The sequence below is a fragment of the Opisthocomus hoazin genome, chromosome 6, assembly GCF_030867145.1.
Source record: "Opisthocomus hoazin isolate bOpiHoa1 chromosome 6, bOpiHoa1.hap1, whole genome shotgun sequence".
Taxonomy (NCBI): domain Eukaryota; kingdom Metazoa; phylum Chordata; class Aves; order Opisthocomiformes; family Opisthocomidae; genus Opisthocomus; species Opisthocomus hoazin.
Window position 1 is genome coordinate 26,076,304 of NC_134419.1, and position 21,154 is coordinate 26,097,457.

At 36.9% G+C, this 21,154-nt stretch overlaps 1 long non-coding RNA gene across 2 annotated transcripts in view; it reads left to right on the plus strand.

Moving 5' to 3' along the window:
- Positions 1-21,154, plus strand: part of LOC142361569 (uncharacterized) — a 65,056-nt gene that overhangs the window by 19,827 nt on the left and 24,075 nt on the right. For both annotated transcript variants that reach the window (XR_012764182.1, XR_012764183.1), the window contains exon 2: positions 10,843-10,956. This is a non-coding gene — a long non-coding RNA (uncharacterized LOC142361569). The remainder of the gene's footprint in view (positions 1-10,842; positions 10,957-21,154) is intronic.

Below are 21,154 nucleotides of genomic sequence, written 5' to 3' on the forward strand. Positions count from 1 at the left end.
GTTACCATAGCCTTCACCCTCCATTTTAAGTCTTTGTAAGAGGGCTAGGTACACACCTGGGAAAAAAACAAATTAAATGGGGAACACTTAAGAGGATGTGTAAAGATTGATCTGTCTGAGGTGTGGAATGAACAAAAAAAATTCTAGTAAGTACCAAACCTGTATGTATTTTGAGCTTCCTTAATATTTAAGGCAAATCCCATAAAAGAAATTTCCCACTGCGAATCATGTATTGGATTCGCTTTCATTGGTTTTTAACACTAAAAGGCTGCCTCAGAAGGTAAAAAATGCTGGCTATTTATTAGTGTCATAAAAAAGAATATTGTTCAGCAAAAGACACAGTTATTTCTTTACAAAGACAAACCCCCATAAAATTAGAAAGGTTTCTATAAGAGAGCTATGCAAATATTTAACAAATATGTACGTTCCTCTATCAAGTGCAAACCAAGCATATGTTATTGTGCTTAGAAATAAAAGGTGCAGATTGACTAAAATTTCTCCTGGGCTCAAATTTGATTTGATGGGAGTCTCATCAAGGGTAGACATCTCCAGATTTTAAAAAAATATCATCAATAAGACTTGAACAGGCTCTACTTTTTATATACTTCGAATACTTCTGATAATTTAGGTAGTTGATTTTTTTTTAATGACATGGATTTTTATAGATGGTTCTCTATGCATTTTAAGGCAGAAAGATCAGTATAACAATTTTGAAGAGATAATTACTAAAAAGATAGAATTATATGTTTAAGAGCAAAAATGTTATTAACAGTCAATCAAATGAAGTAACAAAAGGAACACAGAGCAGGTATCAGTTCACTAAGAGCTACCTGTGTTTGCAGAGAGAAATTTTGTCTAGAAGCATGCAAAATGTAGAGTCATAACACTCTTCTGCCAAGTCAGAACTCAGTGTCATGAGGTACAATATTTTTGCTGGACATAGAATTATTTAAAAATTTTACTACTTAAAAGAAATTAAATGAACTGTTAAAACCTCTTCGGTGAGCCAACATTGCTACAGCAGGCTATAGTATCTGCAGTGACAGTAACATTTGACAGGGCATGCACTGCTCTGCCACCATCATCACAGCAACGTGTTATGGAGGAACAGAATCAAAGACCAAATTCTTTCAAGAAACCAAGACCCAGTGTACAATAGTATATGGTCTCACAGGTTTTTGTTCCCCTCCCAGCTATGGCCTATTGCAGGTGAAGAGCAGATTTAAATTCTGAAGTGAAAAAAGATGGAGAAGAAAAACTAAAAAATATTTCATATCTCAACTTGAAGGCATGGAGCACTTATATGGTAATATCTATATATGCTAATTTAATTTGTAAAATTAAGGGATTACATACCACATTACTCAAAAGCAAGACTCATTATATGCACCAAAATATTATTGACATGCTGTGAAGAAAATTATTTACTAAAAATTTCTTGTTGAATAGTGTGATTTATGTACCCATGAAATGAATTTGTCATATCAGTCCCACTTCTGAAACTAACTTTATGCAAGGAAAAAGTGTTGTACAGAGGTAGGCAAAAAAAAAAGTCTAATATCTCTGGTTCTCTTAGTTAACAAATCTCCCTTTCTGTATCATAAATGAAGGCTTCTAATACACCTGTATCAAGTATACAAGCTAATAAAAGATGAGAACTTAAGAGAAAAAGTGCTGGCTACTTACAAAAGAGAATAGAATTTGCTCTTTTGTGAGAATGGAAAATTATCCCCATTCAGGAAAAACCGCTGTGGAATAGGAAAGTGTCTTTGACCTTTATTCTGTCTCCCTAGATGCTTTAGTATAAAAACAAAAAATCCACTTCAATGGTCACTTTATATTTAGGTTACCTGGGAGAAATAACGCTTCTGGTAAGAAGCGGCTCAAGGTAGTTATAAAAGCCTGTATGAGATCATTTAAGCAAACAAAAAACCAGTTACGTCATCACATATTCTTATCTGCTGGCTTTTCAGAAAAATACAGGCAGTTGTGTTTAAATGAGTAACATCATACACATTATTTTAGTGAATCTGAGCTTAAAACTAGGATATCAAGAAACAATAAAAGCAGCATGTATTCTCTTACTCCTCCATTGCCAAAAAAACATGCAACTCCATACTACGTGTTATTATTTCCTCCTCTGATTGACAGTGTGCATGTCAGTGAGTATCTGATGATTGAAATGGCTATTGCAAGAAATTTTACTTTTGTTTTTAAATTATTGTTGTACTTAAAGCAAAAGTCTTTACTTTAAGGATCAGCATCTGGAGTATTGGCATTGCTCTCTTTTTTTGACGCTACCACTAACTGCCATGGTAGAGAGCACAATGAGGACTCCCAGGGCGTTGCACCTCTTTCTCAACCCCTTCTAAGTTGTATGACAGAGAGAAAGACTTCAGAGAACCAGGAGCCTTCTCCACTTTATAGCATCAGCCAGCTCTTTCTCCTGAAAAAAAACACAGCAATAAGAGTCTGCTACTCTACAAAAAATAATAAATTGTTTAATTTTTTTCATATTAACAGGTGTCTTCTGTTCCATATTTTACAAACAAATAACCAAAGTTTAAAGCATTTTTTAAATTGGATCTCTAAAGTGAACACCTTAGAAAATTATATGCCTGAACTCACATACCTTATTGACAATCCATAGCTTTTATTACCTGCTGGTAGCCCAGAATATTTTTTATTTTGCACTGCTTACTAACAGCCTGGAGAGCTCCTGCACACAGTAGACTGAACTTTCCAAGAGCTGGCCTATATTAGTTGTGGTAAAAAAGCATTTGCCTGAAATGTTACTAAGTCATAATCCATCTGCATGCAGTGCAATGTAAAGTATTTTCACCTATACAATCATTATTTCATTTAAAAGGAATACCTTCGTTAAATTGTGTGCCAAAATTAGATTATTCCTTAAAAGAAATAAGCGGAGCTTCCCAGCTTCTGTCAATTAAAGGGATTTGCAAAACATTTCCTACCCTAATGTGAAGCACTATAAAAATAAACCCTTAAAATACTTAAATAACAGTCTGGAATGTAATTAGAAACTTTAATATTTGAAATGGAATGCAAATGCACTTTTCTTCACTTTTCTTTCTAGTTAGGTTTCTCGTAAGGAGCCTAACGCTGAATCAGAAATAAACTTCTCTTTACCCTTGAGTAAATTAGACAATCAAAAATATTTTAGAATGCTGGAGAAGGAATGCATCACATCCAATCACAAACACACACAAAGAGATATATGCTTAGAGTAATTAAAAATCCTGGAGGACAAAAAGAAATATTTTGTTAAAAGTTGTGGTATAATCAGGGTACCTAGAGTTACTTTGAACCTTGTGGCTTTAACAGAGTGGAACTTGGGTAATGCCCTATAAAAAACAGTCTTCGTCTTGTTGGAAAAAGGCACAAGATGGTAACTCCAATATCACATGAAATAAACAGGAAATCTAGATAATATCCTGGAAACTGCTGGTTATCAAGGGAGTTTCACTTGGAAACCCATGTTTAAAATAACAGAATGCTACTACCAATACCCAGTCCTCTTAGGACTGTAGTTTTCTGTATTAGCATCTTTTAGATTAAACTCTGTCTGTATCCCTGGTCTATATCAGGAACCTTATTTTACACTATTCTACTATTCACTATACTTGATAATCTCTGAAATATTTATTTAATCACCTTGCATGTACCAGTAAAAATACCAGTAATGTATAATCTGACAATTTGAAGAATTCAAGCTGTCCACTGATGGATCACACTTCATTCTAGAAGAAGCACCCTAAACATGAAAATTTCCTCCTGAGTTACACAAAATGTACACCAAAAGCTGAATACAAATATTAGGCTTGATATGAAAATTCTCTCTGGGATGTGCAATTGTGCAATACTTAAATGGTTTATTAAAAAGGCTTGTATATTGTTTTATTTTTAATTAGATAAACTTTTAACCCTAGATCTATTATGTGCAGCATATAAACATCTTTTTTTCAAAGGTCCCAAATAAATGAAAAATTCACACAGTTTTCTTCAAAGCTTTGCTGTGTAATGTAACTTTTTTGTGATAAAAAAAATGCACCTTGTCCACAATAGAACTCCCTCAGGAACTGACTAGTTATTACAGTTCTGAGCTAGGGAAAAAACTTGACATAGCACCTTATAGTTACCCTGAAATCATATCTTCAACAGTTGTCTTTTTTACTTTTTCCTATTCCAGTAGTCATTTGAAGTGACACCTGAGATATTTATTTGTAGTAAGAAAACAAGCACTTGTGTCAAGTAGCACCATATTCCTTAAGCTGTCTTATTTAAAAGCTGTAAGTCTAGCTGGATACTGGCATGTATGATTCAAGGTGGTAGAACTCAGTACTTAGCAGGGAAGGAAAATGCATTTAGAAAATAACAGAAGTTCAATTCTGAACTATGAAAATATATAATCTCATTGAGTTGAATGGAAAAAGCCTATGTTTAAAGTTAGGTACATGTGCTCAAATTTCATTTAATCAGTCAACAGTAAAAGAATACCTGCCAGTAAATATTTTAACCTGACAAGGTATTGTAAATACCGTGTCTTCGCTTTGGATATAATCTATTGCCTGCATAGTATTAGCTACAGTCAGTGGAAAAAAGGAACGAAGTTATGGGATACAATGTTGGGATATCTTCTTTGAATTTACTGAAATGCTTCCAAAATGCCTTATGGATGGACTATTTAGTATTCATCGCCATGCTCCTGTACAGCAACGGCTGTTAATCTTCTAAAACGTACAGAAAAGGAAAAACATTCGCTCTACAAACAGACTTATTTTTGCCTATCTTGTCATTTTTGGTAGATGATCTGTTGGGTTTTCTACAGGAAAAAAAAATTCCAGTAGTTAACTGTAAATTAAATGGCTGAAATAGGAATTCACTGTCTAGTGTATCTAAGAATAAGTGAAACAAATTCACTTTTCTTGTCTTTTCAAGGTCACCACTAAGATGACATACAGTCTGTATTACACAGTTGTATCATACAGTCAACATGCCAGACGATGAACCCATAATTCAATAAGCTCAGACTTCAGGTCCAGCACAAACACAGAGTTAAATGTGCTTTCCAGTGCTTCTGAATATTGAATTCAGTCATTGCTGCTGCCTAGGAAAACAACTGCCCCCCTAGCCACACACACAGAAACGTCCTCCTTTTCCTCCCCCTGCAACCTCTCCCCCCAAAACCCAAAGAAAGTCATCAGTATGGCAAGCAAGGGCAAGACTGAGTTTTTGTCATTGCGATGTGGAGTCACTGAAATGACCTTAACAGCTCAGTGAGATATACAGCATAGCTCTGGTTTTACACTAGTACAGAAGAGATGAGGATCTAACTCCTCTGTTGTTGTATAACTGATTTTTACAATAGGAACTAGAGAGGGGGAGGGAAGGGTTTCCAACTACTTTCTGAAAAGGCACCTTTGAAGGGAAAAGACAATCTTCAAAAAGGAAGAAAACTAAAAGCTTTTCCTCAAGTTTCCTTTCATTTCTTATCTTCCTAAAATATATATATACAGTTTGTTCCCGGAAATGTCTGAAATGCCTTCTGGTAGCTTTTAAATAAACATGAACATCTCCTTTTGAGTTCAAAGTGTTTCAAATAATGACGGGGGAAAAGTTCTTGGACTATAACACAGATGTAAACAAAGGTCAGGAATCACTCTCAATAGTTAAAATGCATTATCGTTACTTTTGGACTTTTAGTCTGCTATCACATAACTGAATTAGACTTCAGCAAAGCTCTAATGTGCTTCCACAGCAATCTTTTCTTGTACACTAAAACCAACAGACCTCAGCTACATTTCTCAGCTAGGAGCTAATGTTTCTGGGTACATGTTACTGTTGCAGTTTCATTTGTCAGTAGAGCCTTATTTACTTGCTTCCTGTTATTAATTATGGGAAACAGGATCTCTTCAAACTGTAAGAGGCCCTTTTAACTCCTGTCTAGACTTTTCAAGACAAAATATTGATGAGCCCTTTAATGTTTGTGAAGAGACACAAAATGAGTGAAAAAACATTGTTACGTCAAACAGTTTAAGACTCCTTATCACACATCCACAAAAAAAAAAAAAAAAAACCAAAAAAACCAACCTTTAAATCACTCAGGCTCACATACTTATTGTTAGTCACTGAAGTAAGGTTTTCTTTCATAGTTGGATACTTTCTTCATCTGTCACACTGATTAATTAGCAGCTCACAGTATGAGCCCTAAGCTTAAATAGCCTACTGAAATGAGGAGAAGAGATGAGCGTTAATATTCCATAAAAAGCTGAAGAGGAAAAATGCTTTCTTTAGTATGAAGGGATCTGTCTTCTAATAAAAAAAAAAATTAACTAATTTCAGTTTGGTTACATTACACAAGGAGATGAAAGCACATGGCCCGAGAAGGAAGATTGCAGTGGAGGATTAGGGCAAAAGTTAGAGGAGACTTCAAAAGTCTTAAATTAAGCTGTTGGTTGGAAACAACCACTGGTCTTGAGCACCAGTGAAATAACTTTCATCACAGTTAAAAAAAGCCAGTTTATCAACATGCAATAAACAAGTCTATAAATACAGTACTGTTGCCTGTACAGATATAAGGGGGATAGGCATAGAATTGCATGAAATGGAGAGTCGCTAAAACCTTAAACCAAAAGCTGTTTTAGCTGAAACATTTGTAGCTTCTCTTTCACACACACACACCTTTCCCAAACTGTTACAGTCCAGCAATTACTTCAAGAGTTTGACTTTCAACAGCTACAAGCTCTCCCCCTCTTCTAAGCCCCTCTAGTAGTGCTGAGTGGACAAAAATTACAGATGCAAGAAAAGCTGACAAATGAGTGCAAGGCCCCTCCTCTCCAGTGCCTCGACAGTCAGAGCTCCTGCCAAAACATGCCTGAAAGCCAGTGAGGAGACAAAGACACAAAGATTCCATTTTCTCAGGGAAAATAGATTTTGTGTAGAAACTACTAGGGAGAAGAATAGCACACTGGCACATGTGTCGTTTCAAAAGCAGAGCAGGAATGAATATTTGAAGAAAAAATGAAATCAGGTTTGATTATTCAGTAAGCTCAGCAAACGCTGTTTAACACACAGCTCTCTTCAAACCGAAAAGTGCTACAGGGGGTGGGAGGGGGGAAGTTCCCATAAAGCTGCAAAAACATTTTCAGTCATGGAGAAGCTTCAGTTCAACACGATCCAAGCTAAGACTTCACCGCTATTGCTCTAAATCTTCTCCTGGTAATGCTGTAGTACACATGCAACCAAAACAAAGTAAATCCAGCTTTTTTAGCTCAAAAGTGTTTGAATGTGTTTACTATTAAAAGATTCTTCCCCCAGGGTGTCATTAATAAATTTGCAATGAGTTTAAATTCCTGGCACCTAACTTCCAAGTTTGCAAGCTTTTCACAGCAAGTGAACAAACTTTTGGCTTGTTATGCTATCATGACTGGCACTCATCACAGGTCTGCCTGTGAGCAGGGTCATCAGCAGTGAGGGGAACACAGGCAAGCAGAGCAGAAGAAAAAGCAAGAACATGATTTCTCTTTGAAACCAGTCATAAAGTTGGGAAAAAGCACAGCTGATGGTGGGAAGAGTTGGGAACATTCAAATTTCTCACTAATTTAAAAATAAAAAGGATATTTACAACAACAGCATGTAAGAATAAAAACTAACAATTATTTTAAGTGTCATTCGAATCCATTAGGACTCAGTGGCAAAATTAGCTACTGTTAAAAATAACATGATCTCCTACCAGACCAGGAATTTGGGAAGCAGAGGTATAAAATGGAGGCTTAGTCATCACTAAGGTTTTCAGAATGCTCCCAGCTCTGATAATTACTGCTCATCTACAGGTAACATTCTTACGAACTCTCTGCTTATAATAGCCCTTTCTTCTTTTATGTGAGGATGCTTCTGCATATCTGGTGACAGAGCCATCCAAATTCAGCTCAAGCCTTCCAGTCTTTCAGCAGAAACACTAATGCAGTGTGAACAGCGCGTATAAAACGTTATGTAATGAAAACACTAAAAATGTGATTAATGTCCTGAATTGACAGGTTTGAGACTGAGGATAAAACATGACTCCTGAGAGCTGTAGGAAAGTACCCCCAGGAACCCCCTGACCTGGGGAGAGCACTGCAGGCAGTGAGCTCTGTTCTCTACCCTCTCCTCACACTCACATTCCCCCTCCCCTCAGCCTGGCCCCGCACCATGGCAGCTCCACTGCCCACCCAGACCCACGCCATGAGTATGTGGCATGGTTCTTGCTCTGAGCCCACATGCTGCCTCACAGCCCTCACTCTTCCCTTCTGTCTGCTCCTGAAGACTGCTCTGATGATAGGCTGAAAAAGAAAAGGATGGTAACCCTTTGACTAACTAATAAAACCCCTTCAGGAGATCAACACTGCTCATCTTACAGGGATTGGGATAGCCAAGAACAATGTACGAAAAAACAAAGGTTGTGCTGAGAAACAATTGTATTGTCCTCATTCTATCTGAGGTGAAGGACAGGGAACACAAGAACAAATGTTGAACACTGCATATTTAGTTACAAGTTTATATTTACTTTTCATTAAATTTATTTTTCTTTACATTTCTTCACATCCCTTTGGATGATCCCACTATTCTCCCACTTACTAAGTCCAGGCGTTTTCTAAGTCTTCATAGCCAGACAGTATTTTAATGCTTTTTGTTCTTTTTATGCATTTTACGATCCAACCATCACTCAGCCCCTCCTCATCTCATGTTCCTGCTGCCACAAAATCCTCTCCAATCATCTGCTCTGATAAAATGCCATCCTCCTCATGCACAGCTATTCCCATTTGGTCTCTGTTCTCAACAAGACCAAACCACCATCATGTTTTCATTTCGTTAGCACAAAGAGATTCTAACTGCTGGCTCACTACAGAGATGCGAAAAAAGCCTGCTTCTACAAGTTTGATCCTCTTACCAATACATTTTTCCTTCAAATTCCCATAAGGTGGATCCCAACCTCCTCCATAGAAAGTAAAATAATTGCTGCACTCTAAGACATAGATCAAGACTGATTTGATTACCTGATTTCCAGAAATACTGCAAGAAAAGGAGACTTAGTTCTGGGATCAAACTCGGGAAGGACTACTAACAGCAGAGCTATTTTAAAAAACAAATAAACAAATGGCTGCAGTTACTGACTAGATGAGAGAATGATATAAGAAATGAGATTCGTGAATAAAGGGTTAAAACACACTTCCTTTTATACAGCTGGTAAACTCATTCTTCAAACTAACATTACAAAGGAATCTTCTGAGAAAAACTCAAGTCATATCAGATTATAGAAACACTGCAGCAGTTGAAAAATATTATCACTTGATTTCACATATATAGTGGCCTGTTCCCTCACTCAGTTAACACTATTCCTATTTGAATGCTTTTACAGATTACTTGAAGACCAAATCCTAGAATTATTTCAACCTATAAAAGCTGTTGAAAGTTAAAATGCATCTTTGTCTAATGCCTGTCTTTGCAACCAAGTTAATTTTAATGGCCGCACGTCCAGGCAATACAAGGCATGGGGTTTGAAAAGGAAGGAGACTTACATTATAGTTGGCACTGGTACGGTATAGGTCTTTAGCATAAAATTTATTAGCATTAATGGGCATTATGCAATTAAAGCTCTGTGCTTTAATTCCCTGAGGGGAAGCAGGGTTTTTTTTTCATGTCCTATAAAATAGACAAATAATAAATGTGATGTTTTTTCAAAGCTATTTGAAGAAATCCAACTTGCATGTACCTCCATTAATTGTAATGGAGAAGGTGTAGCTGAACAAGATGGATCCAAAATTCTCAAAATATCTTCCATGAAGCTGCATGGAGGTTAATACTACAGACCAGTGGTTTTACGAATATGTGGTGTAATTACAGTATATTGCAGACCACAAGCTCTTCGAAAAGTAATCATTAGACAACTAAGAAGTATAGATTTGAAAAGATTTCTTTTTAGATTTAATATACCGTATTTACTTCATACCAGACTTATTCAGATGAGTCCAATTTAATAAAGTGCCTTTAACAAGAAACTCAAATATTTGGTACTTCAGCCCTGGCATTTTCAATCCTGAATACCAAGAATTTAGAAGGTTTTGGGAATCCCATCACCTAACCCACTGCACTTCAGGAATAGAGGACTGTCGTTTATGTAGTTCCTAAGGTGCCTTTGAACATTGCAGGCTAAAGATGGAAAGATTTTCAGAGCTACTGATTAACTCCAGGATTTTTGCAGATTTCATCAGGATTGGTGCACGGTACCAACAAAGATCAGAATGTTCCTTAGACCTGTATTTGAGTATTTAAGTGGGATTATTTTTCTTTAAGAGAGAAAATGGATTCAAAGATACATTACAGAAAAAGACCAATGAATACTGTTTTAATATTTGAGTTTTCAGAGAAAGATCTTATCAACACTTATCTGTAGCACTGAAAAATAAGCCTAGAGCTCATTTTCTGGCAATTTTTTATTGTGTTATATTATAAAACAATATTATATTTCTAAATAATCTCACAAGAACAGCAAACCAGAACAGCATGAAAAAAATACCATAGACCTATGTATTTATGATGTTTAAATTATTGAAAATATAAGGCTTATTCACAGTATTGTGTCTCAGTTTAATATTCTGAATAATCTAAGTTCACTCAGAGCTAATTTGAAGCACAACATATTTTACCAGAATATCCAAAGAACAAGAATTAGTAGAAAAACACTCAGACCTTTATAATGACACTAGCAATTCTTCCTTGGGTAATGTCTACTGAGCAAATCCTAAACTATCACACAAAACCTTTTCTTTCTTTGTCTTCTAGACAAATCATCACAGAGCTGCAGACCAGCAAATGAAGTGAACTGAGGGCAAACTGACCATCATCATCTGTGTCGATCCTCCAGAAGTCGATGAAACATGTTATCATGTCCCGAAGGTACATCCCAGAGATTAGCTGGTTGTGCCACACGATTAGTAAATGATTAAAACAAGCTGTTTTCTTTGATTACGTTAAGGCACTTGCAGTAGTGAGAGTTATTACCTTCTACAGAAGAGTATACTTCCCAAATTATCCTGTTTATTAGCACTTCAGTAACAATGTGCCACCTCAGCCAAATGATCAGGCAGCACAGTGGTCTCAGGTACAAGAAAAAAAATTGTTATGAAACTCCACCTACCTCATTTGGATAAATCAAGTAAGTACATCCAAACCACAGATAGCACAGAAATATTTGAATGCTAGTTTTCATCTCAGGCCTTTGGTATCTTTCATGCCAAACTCATAAGCCTTCTTCAAAGCAATCAACAACACAACGTAGAGACCAAATTAAATAGATGAGTTTTTATATGGCTAAACAGTTTTTCCTTTTCATAAGAACAGGACCCCAGGTAAATGATGCCTTCTAATACAGCACATGAATATCTCAATTATGGAAATCATTATTCTAGGCACTATGTGCCATTTTATATTCCCAGCGGGATGTTTTTCATCTCGTCAAGAGTTTCCAAGGCAGTCGAGTGTTTCTGTACATGCAAAACATATTTAAGGGCCCCCAAAAAGATCTGCTAATTAAAAAAGCCTACTCAAGTGGTCAGACAGACTGGAACTTGAGGATTATAGGTAAGAGGGATGAAATGAAGGCTTGGAAACTATAATTTCTCTTTCTGTGGTAGCAACAGAAGCAGCTGTTATAAACTGGGCAAATTAAAGATGTGGCTGACTAAGACAGCAGTCTGGAAACAAGACATTGCAAAAACATGCAGCAAGTCCTCTGCACCCCACTTTTAAAAAGCCAGAAGTGCTGACCATTTCTTTTCCTCTCTCTCTCTCTCTCTCTTCCTGTTATTCTTTTCTGTCACAAATATCCTCCAGCTGGTACCCTTCCAACCCTTGCTCACGAGTTCTAATTTCCCACCCCTGACTTGGGGAGTTAATAGCAATTCCTGGGACTGTGGACAAGTGCTTCATAGTGGGAGTTATCAGCAAACAAGAAAGGACACTTCTAAAAGAAGAGCAGGTGAAATAACAGAGTTGCAGTTCTACTCTTTTTTTGTATATGAGAGTTGTTTCTCAAACATGTAAAAACAATCTTCCCATACTGAACAATATTTACCATTCCTTGAGAGCAGTTTCATCTGCTATTCTCTGATTAAAAACCATACAGATTGTCACCACATTTTTCAGATACATTGTTTAAGGGTTTTATAATTGACTATTTTCAGAAAAAAACTTTTCTGTCTTCAGTTTCTAGTCTATTTACCCTGACTCTTTTTACAGTCAATTAAAAATCCGTGTGCCATGAACTAATAAGGCTGTATATCGTCTTCCATATCAGAAAGTGACGAAGGATCTATGATTTATTGCAAAAAAAAAAGTTACTTCATAAACAACAAAAACACCCCAAACCAAACCTTTGTCTTTCCTCAACAGCAGGCATGGGCTTCCTGTTAGAAGTAGAAGGAACATTGGTTGACTTACCTTGCCTTCGACAGCTTTTAGGTCAAACAGTGTTGCCAACCTAGAATTTGTCTCAATTTATATTAGCATAAACCTGTGGACTATTTTTGATCTCAGGTTATACACCATGAGTGACTATCACACGATCTGTTTCCCCTGTATTTATTTGTACTCAGAACAAACGCATCAGTTCAGATTTGCAGTAGATGCATTTTTTAAGTGCTGCCATTTCAGCATTACTCTAATGATGTTGTTAATAATGTTGCTGCATTGAAACACTGCATCCGATTTCACACACACGCAAATTCTTTGCAAAGAATTATTCATTAAATACTTTTCGAAAATGTTTAACAAGATTCATACCATAAATCTTTAACAGACACAAAATTGATGCAGGCAAATTAAGTGCCCCATTTCTTATCAGATATTAATTTTAGGTGGCATGGGGCCTTTTTTTGATGCCTTTACTTGAAACAAATCAATTGCCATTTTGCATTTTCATACAAGTCTACGAATATGAGAGAACAGCAATAGAATTCTAAAGGTTAAAACCCATGTTCAGTAGTCATCTGTGTCCCCCCACCCCCTTAGAGTGGGTATTTGAGGACGCTCTTTACGTCTCCTCCCATGCACTTTCTTTGCTTCATAAGCAGAAGCCAGCTGCTGGCTCTTTCAAGTTTGGTGGTTAGTTGACGTTTACCATTAGGTTACGGTTTCCATTCTGTCTTAGCAAAGAAAAGAGCTACAAAATCACTTTTAAAGAGTGAAGATTAAATCTTTATATTTCCAGTTCCCCCCAAAACTGGAGGGGCCTGCAGCCAAGGTTTTTTGGTGGGACATAAGGAAAGGACAAAAAGACGACGCCGTGTACCAGCACAGAGAATAGGACCAATGAGTCCTTGCATTACTGTTGCTATTCTTTCCCCTGGAAAACACCTCACTGCAACTCTTGACAAGCAGTGCTGATTTTGTTGTTTGTTTCCTTTTCAATCTCAGTCTCTGAAAAATGCTGTGTAGAGCGTTGATTACATTTCTGACTCAACAAACTTGACAGCAATATTTAGCAACTGCCATACAAAGAAAAAAAGTCCTGTATATATACCTATGATACAGTGATTTGATGGTAGAGATGGGAGAAACAAGAAAGAGGTCTAGGACGCACCAGAGAACACACTTTACTTTCTCAGGGTAAGGAGAACATTAAAGCCAAATGACATATACACGAAGATAGATATCAAGTCCTGCAAAAAACTGCGTAGTGCACCCACCAAAATTTAACTCCCCCCTCCACATACACACTATGATACTGCCCTAATATTCAACTTAGTTCCCAGATAAGCACACAAATGTAGGTCTGTGAGGTTTGTCTTTCTGAAATTTATCTTGAAAAGAAACTCAATTATGGATTTTATATCTATGCAATTCTTATCGGAATGTACAGATAGAAAATAGTAGTGTCATGGCCACTATTGCAACAGTGGAATACACTTTCTAAAATTATTTTCAGATTAATAGGTATTTTGTACTACTAATAACGAAAACATACTTAGAGATGGCTCTCCTTTACGGCAAGTTCTGATATGAAGGAATCAGGAAAACAGAGATGATCTGATAAGCAAAATTCCCCCCCCACCCCCAAAACAAGAAGTCTAAAAAGCCATACCATTAGTTGTTAACAGTCCACTAAAACCTTCAGTAAAACTAAGCTCGGAAGTCAGTCAGCTGGTAATGATGTGTTTCTTTAATGGACTTTTACAGAACAGAAATCGAGTACTTAGCCTTTTATCTGTTGATATTTACTAACAAAGAGCTTTAAAAGAAGTAATATTAACCAGATAGCTGCAGATATGAAAAGAAACTTGGAATATGCAATTACTGGATGGCTCCAAACTTTATCTGATGTGTTTAAAAGCCACAGAAGAAAACCACCCAAGACAGCTCAGTACAGAGTGCCAGAAAATACCATGCCTTTTTTTTCTGGGTTTAGGTCAGGACATTTGAAGACATCCATGACTGAATATAATTTCTTTTTCCTAAATCAGGGCTTCCATGACTGAACATCTTAGAGACTGTTACAAAAATCATACTGGCTCATAGCATCTGCAGGAACTCAGTAGTGCAGCTGTTCACTCCACACATGTTAAACAGGCAGCACTAAAAGCTGTAGAAACAGGTCAAAGCAAAACCAAAAAGGACCCAAAATGCAGAATTTCACATTGATAACTGGAATAAAATGTAGAAATAACCTTTTCAGCAGGTCAGCAAGCTGAAAGCATTAAGAGAAAAGCAGTTTGCAGCAATCCACACACAATAGGTCTTGAGCATTACTTCCTTTTATTGTGTGTTTCACTTATAGGGCACTAGATTTTTCTGAACAGTATCCAACGCATACTTTCAAGTCCAGCCAACAAACATCTGAATGTCACAGCAGCCTTTCAAGAGAAAGTTACAGTGCAGTGAGTTTTTAAAGACAGACTGAAAGAGATCAAATATAACCCAATGCTACCTTCTCTTCTTCCCTTGAATTAAAAACGAAGAGCAGCTTATCTAGAAAGCAGAACCTAATTGAAAATGATCTTTTCTAAGGAATAAAGGAGAAAAGAACCAATCTTTGAACAAGGTGGAAACACATCTGGAGATTGACGGCAAGGTCTGTTGCTTTTTACAAGGTAATGATGCAGAAACACACCCAAAAACACATTTAAGTGATGAACATTAAAACATTAAGTACCAAAAATTAGGTGCTTCCTATGGGAGCATGATCTAACCATCACCTTTCTTTCCCCACTGATAGATTTAAAGAATTCAGATACACCTGTGTTCAAGTACATAAAAATCTGTAATATCTTAGCATGCATGCTGAACTTTTTGAAAGACACTACTGATTTCAGTTAGAATTTGTACTTGAAAAGAGATGCTGTGTAGCTGACAATAAAATTAAGCTAAGGTTTTGTAGGTTTTTGTATGAGTGGAAGAGAGGTATTCAGATAAGTGAAGACTGATTTTTTTTTTATTCTTCCATAAAGAGTCGCTGACTTTATGAACAGGATTTTTTCCTAACACTTGTTTTTTTCTGTTTGGTTTTGTATTTTTTTAAAGCAGCCCTCACATTGTCAACATTAGTTCTAGTTTTCACTATGCATAAAGTGAAGTGATATGTACACATATGCAAGTGCACAGTCAGCAAGATGCTTCCTTTCAAGACTCAGTGGAGTAAAGGCAAGAAATTTCTATTGCTTTCAAACAGAGGTCTTCAGCCACAGCTACAGCTCCTTTCTCTCCATGCATGTACAGTTGTTTCACTTCATTGCTAAGGGCAAATTCTATATCATTATTGTAGGTTTTTCGTTACTAGACAACATAAACAATGGATCTGTGCATTACTATTAAGACTGATTAGAAAAAATCTCCTCCTCAGAGAGATAAAAAGAGGTTTTGAAATTTTTTGTTCTGTGTTAAACTAAAAAGAGTTATGGATAAGTTATTTCAGTTTTTCGGGGGTGGGAAAGGAAGTCGTAGCAAAGGAAACAGGAGGAGAAAAACTAGGCAGCACGGTCAGTTTCCAGATAGATAGTAGTCTGATCATTAAGACTTTCCCACACAGTATTGGAAACCCAGGTTTTCAGGCCCTTCTCCAACAACAACAGAGCTCTGACATTCCAGAGGCACACCAAAAACATCAGGCTATCAACCTTCTGGGGCAGTAAGGGGTCTTTTTTCTTCTCCTCATGCAAAAGGCTTTCCCAGAACAATGTCCATTGAAAAATATATTCTTCAAAACGCCTTGCATTTTCCCCACAGGGGAAAAAGAAATAGATTAAATTTTCCACCAGATGTAGTAACAGTTTTGTACAAATCTGCAATTGCATGAAAAAACTCCTAACAAAATAAGAAAAAACATTCTTTCTATAAAGTTCTAGTAAAACCTTTAATCATATTACAAGCTTAATGCATTAATTTGTTAAATTAGCACAGTTGGAATTTCAGATCAAACAGAGGAGAGAAGATTGTGAGCCAACAAAACATGTTATAAAAACACTGTTCTTCAGAATGGGCCAACAATTTTCTTGTGCTTGAACCCTAACAAAAGGGTTTTTCCTTAAGGCAGTTATTAGGTGTTTTGTCTTCATTTTTGTTACTTTTTTTAATGGCAACCTATCAGTTCTGCTGCTTTGTTAAGTACACTCTAATCTGTTCTCACTCCTGTGAATAGCAATTTTCTCAGGACACTTTTTTGGTGTTAGTAATAGTTGTGATAGGATTGCTTTCTCTCAAGTTTGCATTTTACAGAAGATGACAAGCGTCAGAAGATCGCTGTGTGGAAGAAACACACTGGACCAACCTATCATGTCGATATTACACAAAGCACAACCTAGTTCAGTATTTTTTCTGCTCTGAAGGAGGCCAATGCCAGGCAGCGGAAGCTTATTTCTTTGCTGTTGAATGATTTTTCCCAGCATACCCCCTTTAAGCACAATTTAAATTTTAAAATTCTGGAGAGATACCTGCTGCAGTCAAAGGGTCACATAGGACGCAGCCATTTCACTGCACTAAGGAGAAAGAAGGGGGCTGGTTACGTGGACCCCTATACCTTCCCTTTCTCACACAGAAAAATAAACTGTATTATAATTGATGCAGTATGCAGAAAACAGAAGAGAGGGCTAATTGAGTTTAAAAGCTATACAGTTGCAGCCTCATTTAGGAAATGCCTCCAGGCTTACTTGAGCATTTAGTACTAAACCCAGACAACAAAGCAAAGTGAATGTTCAACTCTACACGCCCACAAGGGAGAGAAGATCCTTTTTTCATACTCCTAAACCCATGTGAGTCCCTCCAGTCTTTCTCCAACAAAGTAGGATTCTAGGAATCCGGGAATCATCATGTCCATTTTTCTTATCCTGAAGGCGGAGCTATATGCTGTTGACAGTTACTATAATCTTGAATACAAGTGTCTATTACAATAATACATCAGCATCATCACCTGAAATCAAGGCCCTGTTTTGCTACATTCTGTAAAAAAAAAGAAAGCAACTGTTTTCTGGCTAAGAAGATTAGGAAAAGAGAGGTGTCCACACAGACTTTGGGAACAGAACAGAAAAGAAACTCATGTTTGGCTTTCCTCTTCTGCCACAAGTGGCAGTTATAGCTAGTACCCGAGAAGCTTTCTACCCTTCATCAGCTGTTCACTAGGGCATATAAAAATCATTTAAGTGATCAGTAGTGACGATTGAAAACAAGATAATCCACACCCAGAATATCCACAGCAGTTAAAGGAATAATTAGGTGTGGAAGGAATCCAGGATCAGCCCCCAACCTAATCATGAACTTGCTCAAGAACTTTGCACACATGCACGTGGGTAGAACATATTCTGAAATAATATAAAAAAGAGGGAACAACCACATCTGAAGTTTTTCTCACATTCTTTGTTTTTACTGAATCCAAGCTTTATGAATCTTTTAGTGTTCTACAAAAACAGCCCCACAAAAGAGTGGGAGGAACAGCAGAGCTGAAAGTCTAGAAACACTTCCATAGGTAGGTTTTTCTTCTCCCCCTCTATATAGACACTGTAATCATTACTAGAGCAAGCAAGTAGCATGATGAAGATGAAACATCTAGAGAGCAAGTCCTATGATGAGGTGATGAGGGAACTGGGGCTATTTAGTCTGGAGAAAAGGAGGCTCATGGGACACCTTATCACTTCCTAAAACTACCTGAAAGGAGGTTTTAGTGAGGTGGGTGTTAGTCTCTTTTCCCAAGTGACAAGTGATAGGATGAGAGGAAACAGCCTCAAGTTCACCAGGGGAGGTTTAGATTGGATATTAGGAAAAAGTTCACCAAAATTTTGTCAAACATTGGAACAGGCTGCCCAGGGAAGTGGTGGAGTCACCATCTCTGGAGATGTTTAAAAGCCTGGATGTAGCACTTAGGGATGTAGTTTAGTGGTGGTCTTGACAGTGTTAGGATGATGATCTTAAACGTCTTTTCCAACCTAAATGATTCTGTGAAGGACAGGTTCAAATCATTGTCTAGGTTACCTTATATGCTATTTTAGATACTAGTTAATTCCTCCCTTACATGAGATTAGCGACGCCATTATTACATCCTCAAATCTAAGCGCTTCTTGCATTCACTTCAGCAGTATGAATGCATTTAAGGACTGCAATCCGTAACATCGTTTCCTTCATGCTGTGTATACACATCACTACAGCCACAGTGAAAGTACTTCAACAGATACAATGTTATCAGACAGCCAAATCACATCCTTGCTGTCCAACGATTACAGCACCACTCCATACAGCAAAACAGGAACATCTGGAATTCTGCTCTCATGAGGGCAGCTGGGACTGCACCACTACATCAGGAAGTGAACTGTGCTTTCCTCAGGGTTTTAATTGTTACAGAATATACACAGGGCTTTTAGTAGAAAAGTAACAACCGTTTTGGTTACTGAGAGAATTACTCATGTACAAGGCATTTATTAGGAAAAAGTTATCTAAGTGCATAATATGTATGACATTGAGAAATTGTGCACATTCACTCTGTATTTAAAATCCAGTTGAGCATGAAGAATAGTTCCCTTTCATTTCAGAAATTATTTCTTAAGTAGAAAAATAGTGTTATACCTAAGACTGATTTTACTAAATCTGCCACTCACAAGAGTTTTTTCACTAGCTCACGCTGAGATCTTATTTAAAAAAGAGGTTGGGAAAATACTAGCCATTACTTCTCTCAAGTTGTACTTTGGTTTCATGTTATTCCTCACAGAGTGTTTATGGCAACAAGTGTAAGAAAAACTACTCATTTCACTTTAGCCAAGAGGGCCCTTATGGCAGGGGAGTGACCAACTGCAACCTTGATCCATATCAGGCAAATGAAGTCAGGTGAAATTAACTTCTAACCACAACAGCTGTCATGTCCTCTCTAGCTTTTTCCAACACCAATGCACAAGCGCAACTTTACACGTTTTTCTCTCCTGTGCAGGTAAATCACACGACTGTGGCTCACTAAATATTACATTACTTCTCATTTGGCTTCATAAATTCCTGCAGAACTGCAGGCGATAGATACTACTCAAATACTATCTATCTATTCTGTGTGGAGTACATGCAACACCATTGTAGTATCTTCAAGTGTTCTTAACTAAATTGTTAGTTAATCCCTCAGATTTTCAGTTTTTTTCATATTTATTTTTCCATTTCTTTCCACAACTGATTAATTTTTCTGATTATGCCATTACAACAATTTTCAACGTACTGAGAAGGAGGAGGTGCAACATTACTTTAAAGACCCCAAATATTTCTTCCATTCAGAGTCTTTGAAGCAGTGTTAGCAATAATACTACAGTTAAGAGGTCAGTACCAGTCCATCTCCATGAAGTATACATTTTCTGATCTTGAGGGCATAAGTTATGCTGATTAAAAAAAAAAATCAGAATACTGCTGATGTTGTATTCAAGCTGATAGTTTCAAATCTGTTAATAACTCAACATGGGCAAACTTATGATTATTTCTGAAATATTCTACTCAATTTTTTTAATTTCACAGTTTTGTTCTTAAAAATCATCTGATACTTATGCCCAATCCTTTAAGCATTATGAAGAACATTAAGGCCAAGTAAGTGGGGGAAGGTGACACAAATACGATGCAAATTTTTTTAATATTTCCCTTAAATTTCCTACAGGAACATGTTGCTACTTAAAGACCCAAAACTTATGGTTATGCTATTAGAACAGTGGGCTTTTCTTTCAAAGTCTGTGACCCCTCAACCGGCATAGCAATTTGCTTTGTGAGCAGCTGTCACAATACCCCTAAGCTCTTCCTGACTCTTAGTATTCTTACAAACACTTGCACCAGCTTGAAGGAGATTCCAGCATAGGTGATTAAGCTCTAGGTAAATTCTAGTTTTGTGTGGGTTTCAAGAATGAGGGAAAAGAATTTCTACCCTGCTAGGCCAAGCTTTTGTGACAAGGGTACTAAGAAAAAAAAAAAATCATTATTTTTCAAGTCACAAGCAAAATTGTACGCATTTTGAAAGTAGATAGCCCCTTTCAAAACTATTTTCAGCAATTGACATATGTAAACTCTACATTTGCAGTAGAGGCATATCTTGTCATTTTTATCTTGCATGGAAAGACATAATAGAAATTAAAGAAGCAAAACTTTACTCAAAGTTCACACTTGTAGGTTGCACATCTGTGTAAATAGTACATGACAAACCATGAGCTCTGTGTGCAGAAGCACACATAACTGTTCACAAAACACTGAATTTGGAAAGTTCAGCGCAAAAGTCAGATGCCTCTAGTTACTTGAACTACTGGGTTTGTTTAATAGTGGGTACGCAAGAGGTTATTTTAATTGCTGTGACTAAGCATAGTGAGAAAGTGCAGTCACACTAAGCCAAAGGATTTCATAGGTAATGATTCCTTTGAGATAGCAAGGAAAAAATGTGCCATAAGAACTGAAAATAGAAGAAATCACATTTCTGTTTGCATGATTTCTGTTTCACTATAAAGCAGAAAGACGAACTGTAACAAAAATGATGTACTAGTACATTGTCAGGGCAGTGAAAGAAGAAACAAGCAACAAATACAGGAAGAAGAAATAAAGGGAAGCCACGTTTTCTCAGTACTTGTACCCCAAGACCCAGAATTTTGATATCCCAGAATTTTGATATTTT